Source organism: Alosa pseudoharengus, unplaced genomic scaffold (genome assembly GCF_046254945.1).
Source record: "Alosa pseudoharengus isolate Yale_2024_CS ecotype anadromous, Long Island Sound unplaced genomic scaffold, YU_APseudo_1.1 YU_APseudo_1.1_scf_7, whole genome shotgun sequence".
Taxonomy (NCBI): Eukaryota; Metazoa; Chordata; class Actinopteri; order Clupeiformes; family Clupeidae; genus Alosa; species Alosa pseudoharengus.
The window spans coordinates 31187762-31193933 of record NW_027468859.1 but is presented as its reverse complement, the minus strand read 5'-3'; positions in this window follow the sequence as shown (position 1 = coordinate 31193933).

Sequence of the window (6172 nt, the reverse complement as noted above, 5' to 3'; positions counted from 1 at the left end):
ATCTGATTGTTTCTCGTCCAGTCTCCTCTCCTCGCTCTTTTCAGGCTATCAGTCTCTTCTCCATAGTAGGCTACTTTACTCACTGACTCGACTTTATCAGAATTTACAGATTTCACTGGCTGAGTAGCAGCAAGCGAAATGATAGTTCCTGAAGCTTCTGAAGTAAATGCTGTTATCCTAACCAACGAAACATTTAGCGCAGCTTTGAAATCTTACGTGAAAATCTAAATTAGGCTGTTATGGTCTGGGTCCGGATAGGATCATGTCATAGGTCCGCCATTTGGTGATGGCTGGTGTAGAGGGTGTGTGTATGTGTGTGTGTGTGTGTGTGTGTGTGTGTGTAGAGGGTGTGTGTAAGTGTGACACGCCTGTGCCAGGTGTTTGGGTGCCATGGGCAACAGTGGATGGAGGCCATCATCAGCTCAAGCACAGCAGGGACTCTGGGACACTGCAGAGGAAGTGATTCACAGGAAGTGATGTCAGAGATCCTGACAGCCATTCATCTGCTGGCATAATCGCATACACACACATAAATGCAGTCACACACAGACTCTCTCTCACACACACACACACACACACACACACACACACACACTCAGGCACACACCCCTCACACGATCTGAACTTAAACACTCTCAAACATAGGTATACTTCAGCCCACACACGAGCAAACCTCTGCACACACTCAAAGACATTAAATTAATTACTGCGCACATCCAAACAAACATACACACAGGCATAAACACAGCTGCACACACACTTAAACGTACACACACACTAATTTTACACAAATATAAACACATCACGCTCCAGGAAGGGAGCCTACGTCAAGTTAATTACACCAGCTGCAGGTGCTCTTTCCCAAACATGACGTGAATGGCAGCTTCACCTGCAAGTCTGTTCCTAAGTAACCCCCCTCCCCACAATCACACACACACACACACACACACAGACACACACAGACACACACATACACACACACACATGCACACACACACGCACACACACTCACACATACACACACACACACACACAAACGCACACACACACGCACACATGCGCACACACGTGCACACACACACACACACACACATACACACACAAATGCACATGCATACATGCGCGCACACACACACACAATGACACACACACACACTCATGTATATAGTGAACATCATATACACCCAGTATTGCAGACTCTATTTCCAGCTGTCCCAGCCTGTGTCACAGTGTCACCATGGTGTTGCTGTCCCCTGCCTGTGTCACCATGGTGTTGTTGTCCCCTGCCTGTGTCACAGTGTCACCATGGTGTTGTTGTCCCATGCCTGTGTCACCATGGTGTTGCTGTCCCCTGCCTGTGTCACAGTGTCACCATGGTGTTGTTGTCCCCTGCCTGTGTCACCATGGTGTTGCTGTCCCCTGCCTGTGTCACAGTGTCACCATAGTGTTGCTGTCCGTGTGCACATGGTGATGTCCAGGCTCCCTACAGTGACGTAATACACAGTTATGATCCAGATGCTATTCAGACGACATCCCTTGCCATCACTCTCCCTCTCTCATCTCTCTCCCTCTCTCTCTCTTTCTCTCTCTCTCATTCCGTCTCATTGTCCCTCTGTTTGTGTGTGTGTGTCCACATTTGTGTTCTACTGATGCGATGGCAAGTTTATGTGTGTGTGTCCCATGCTAAGCTTCTCTTCCTCTGACAGACGCACAGGTGCGAGTAAGAGTGAGTAAGTCATGGTGTCTCTGTGCGTGATGTCACAGCTCAGGCAGACGGACTAATGGACTCCGATGGCACGGAGTGACTCATGCCCTGACCTGCGGTGAGTCAGACTGGTCATGGCATGAATTTGTGTGTGTGTGTGTGTGTGTGTGTGTGTGTGTGTGTCTGGTGACCAGTGCTGAGGAGTGGTTTCAATCAGAAGCTTGATGATGGCATGTGTGTAGTATGTGAGTGTATGAATGTGTGCGAGTGTGTTTGTGTCTGCATATGCACAATGTGTGTGTGTGTGTGTGTGTGTGAACAGTTCTGGCTGGCAGGTTTCTGCTCCAGCCCTTCTCTCTGTGTTGTGATAATAGGAACCGTGTGTGGAGGAGAGATAGCAGTCGGGAGTTAGCGTTAGCGCCGTGCCACCCAGGAGGCCTGCAGGCCTACACCAGCTGCTGCTAGCAACCTTGTGCTAATCCGCTCTAAGAGCCAGGTTCAGGAACCAGATTTACTCCTTCTCTCTCTCTCTCTCTCTCTCTCTCTCTCTCTCTCTCTCTTTTCTTCTTCTTTTGCTTTCTTTTACAGAGACCACCAACTGAGAGTACACACAGACACACATACACACACACACACACACCAACCCACACACACCCACCCACACACACAGGGCCGGAGTGGGGCCACTTTTCAGCCCGGGAATTTCAGGCCCAAGACCGGCCTAATTATTCCATAGTGGTGGAAATTGGATAAATGAATGTAGTTTTTATTAGTATGGTTCAACAAAGTGTGTAAAGGTTATATAATAATTCACTTCAACTGAGAAGTTAACAAAAAATATTCCACTATTCCACAAGTTAACAAAAACAGAAAGAAAGAAAGAAAGAAAGAAAGAAAGAAAGAAAGAAAGAAAGAAAGAAAGCCTTTGAAATGTAGCCTATCCCACGCTTCCACAAAGAGGCATATTGAACTAATGTTTAGGCCACATGCATGGGTAGGCTATATTGTTTGGTGATTTAGCCTAGGCTACTCCTTTACTACACCCTTCTGTAATTTCTCTTTCTTACATTAAATAACTTTAATTTATCCTCTCTACTTGTCCCTGTAGTCATGGCCTCCTCATCACTAATTTAGGGCTCATCATTTTCAATGGTCGACTGGTTGATCTGCTGTTCAGAGGCTACAATTTTTACCGCAAAGGCCTACACAGATCAAGCTTCAGTTTTGTTATTTGCATACTGCAAAGTCTATGAATCGGATACAAAAGGCTATATTTTAAGTAATTTAATATAATGCTTACGAATAGCTTGACAACAACGTCCAATATTAGCCCAATAATTACATTGCTAATAATCATTGCCTATAGGCTATCTCTCTTTACCAGTTGCCACTTTTGTCTGTAATCTGGAAGCTATGCACATTTAGCAGCATTCTACCTGGCCGTTTCAGTCCCTCCTGGCCTCTTTCTACAATCCATCCTTCCTGACGCTTATGGCTACTGTAGGGCCGGCCCGGTTGAGAAAACTTTTTGGAAAAGACGGGCTATATGGACCCAACCAACACTTTTTGGGAGGGGAGAACTCCCTCACATGGTAGGCTACAACCCATGCAGAGGCAACGGTGTCATGCACAGAATGCGGAACGTGTATAGCCTAGGCTACTAACTAGACTAACGTGACAAATGTCAAAAAAAATGTTCCTCGACCGGCCCAAAATTGAAGCGGCCCACCGGGAATACTCCTGATTCTCCCGATTACCCACCCCGGGCCTGCACACACACACACACCCACACACACACACACATAATCTAACTCTCAATGCCTCCACAAAACCAAGGCCCATGTCCTACACAACAAACACTTTATAGTACATCTGGCCAACATCAAACCCCACTGGGACTACAGAACTCAGATACCTGGGACTACATAACTCAGATACCCTCAGCCTAACCAATCTGTTTCAAAGCCACATCAAAACCTACCATATATCAGAACACAGCTACAAACTGGATCCCACAACAAAATTCGGCACTGGTCTGAGGTAACTGTGGACAGAAAAATCACAGTGAGGGAATAATGGTTGCCACCTACTGGCGAGGCTTGGTTGGTCCGCTCACATCAGTTCCACTGACCTCAGACAACCTGTCATGCACACAGAATATACAATATGCTTTTTAAGATGTCAGTTGTATGTGTGTGTGTGTGTGTGTGTGTGTGTTCTTGTGTTCACACACACACACACACACACACATACACTCATGTATAGCTTGTGGAAATGACTTGGATGATACATCTGTCCCTCTGTGTTAGCCTGTTCTAAAGCCTGTAAGAAAGCTTGAGTTTTCTTTGTTTGACTGTGTGCTGCTTTAACTCCAATGATACATGGCTTTGTGGGGACAACAACGTGGAGCTGGTTGGATGTGTCTACACCTCACATTCAAAAACTGTCACAAAGAGCAAATGTGAAGGGGCAAGTGTGATATGCTAATGTGACCCTTTTCTCTTACTGGTAATGGATTGTGTGTGTGTGTGTGTGTGTGTGTGTGTGTGTGTGTGTGTGTGTGTGTGTGGGTGTGTGTGGGTGTGTGTGGGTGTGTGTGTGTGTGTGTGTGTGTGTGTGTGTGTGTGTGTGTGTGTGTGTGTGTGTGTGTGTGTGTGTGTGTGCGTGTGTGTGTGTGTGTGTGTGTGTGTGTTTGCTCTCTCAGGCTGCCACCCTCCCAGTCTTGCAGTCTTGCCTGCCATAACAACACATGTATTAGACTGATGTGTTCTCCGCGAGCGAGCGAGGAAGTCGTCTCTGGGCCTCTCCGTCCGTAATGCGCTCTGGAAAAGTCATCTGCGTGCTCCTTCTCTCCCCTCTTACCAAAATGTGAATGCGGCCTTTCTGATGTGTTTTGAGCTACTTCACAGATGCCACATTTTCAAGTATGCTGGACGTCATTTTTGCTCTCTGAAGGGCGAAGTAAACCAACTCTCAAATTAGGGCGCTACCGCCAGTGGCGAGCGCAAAAAAAAAAATAAAACCCCTCGTGACCGACCGTCATCTTTACATCCCCGTCTGGCGCGTGTCCAGACGTCATCTCCCAGTCCGCCTCTCTTCATCAAAGGTGCGCGGCCGCATACTTTCCAAACACACGCCAGAAATCTGGAAATCTGATTCCGCCGCACCGGGCGTCTGGTCCGGACGACTTCAGATACTTTCGGTGTGGTTTTGCACACACTGAGACGAATCAAATTACCGAGGCCCTGCCAAAGGCAAATTCATCCTACCCAATGAAACGCAGATCCGTTTTTCACAGGAGTTTATGTTCTTTTTAAGGGACTAACGGGGTTCTTTGTGCCCCCTTTTAAGTGTTTAAGCTCTGGAATGTTTTGTGTAGCAGGTGAATGTTCTGTTTTAGTCCCCTAGTGAGGCCGCTGACTATCCTTCCGTACACATGGGAAGGAAAGCGAAAATCCAAATGTGAAGGCTAAAGTCACAAGCCTTTCTACAGGTTTTCGTATGTATTCTATAGCATGAAATGGTCTCTAAATAGACTAGAGAGCAGACAAACAGATAAACATTTATACTTGACGACAGCTAGTCAAGACTTTCCACATCATTTAATCCAATGCGTTTCTTTAGCTTGGCAGTGGACCTTGGGATTTTCTTTTTTGCCCCCAAACCCGCAACAGCTCTTGTAAATTGTGACTTTGGGCTGCGGTGTCGTGCCCTTGACAGCTTCTATCTCCTCTGGGGATGGTGAAGTTGTTTATCAAGTTTAAGGGACTCGGCGAGAGGGCTTTAGGGGGGTCCCCACGGGGCCGTACCGCGCTGACCCGATCCTGCCAGTACACCCCCTGACCCTAGGGGTCGCGGCCTGACGCAGACGCAGGTTGGCGTGGAGTGAGGGAGCACAGCAAACGACAGGAGGAGGAATGCGGCCCAAAAATAAACACACTCACATGCGCACACACACACACACACACACACACACACACACACAGGGCATGGCACAGCACTCAGTTCTGGGTTCCCATACTGCTCAATTACAGCTTTATGAACTCACAGCAGTAAATGCAAACCATTAAATCAAACACTTCCTCCAAGTTAACTTTTTTCTCTCTCTCTCTCTTTCTTTCCCTGCTGTTTCTTTCCGAGCGCAATGATTTGCGGTGCTGAAAAGTCCCATTTTTCACACCCTCCTCCACCCAGTACCCCCCCCCCCCCCCCACACACACACACACACACACACACTGTTTCCCTCAGGGGCTGCCTTTCATTACATTGATTTCTGGTGAAACAGATTGAAAGTGAGAAACTTCCAGCGAAGTGCATTATATTGGAAAAGTCTGGAAGTGTGTGTATGCATGCGTGTGTGTGCGTGTGTCTGTGCGTGCACCAACAGAGAGACCGAGGCGAATCAGTGTGTTCCTGTCCCAGAGCAGGGTGTGTCTGGCTTTGGCACAGCTAACAGGACTCCTGCGT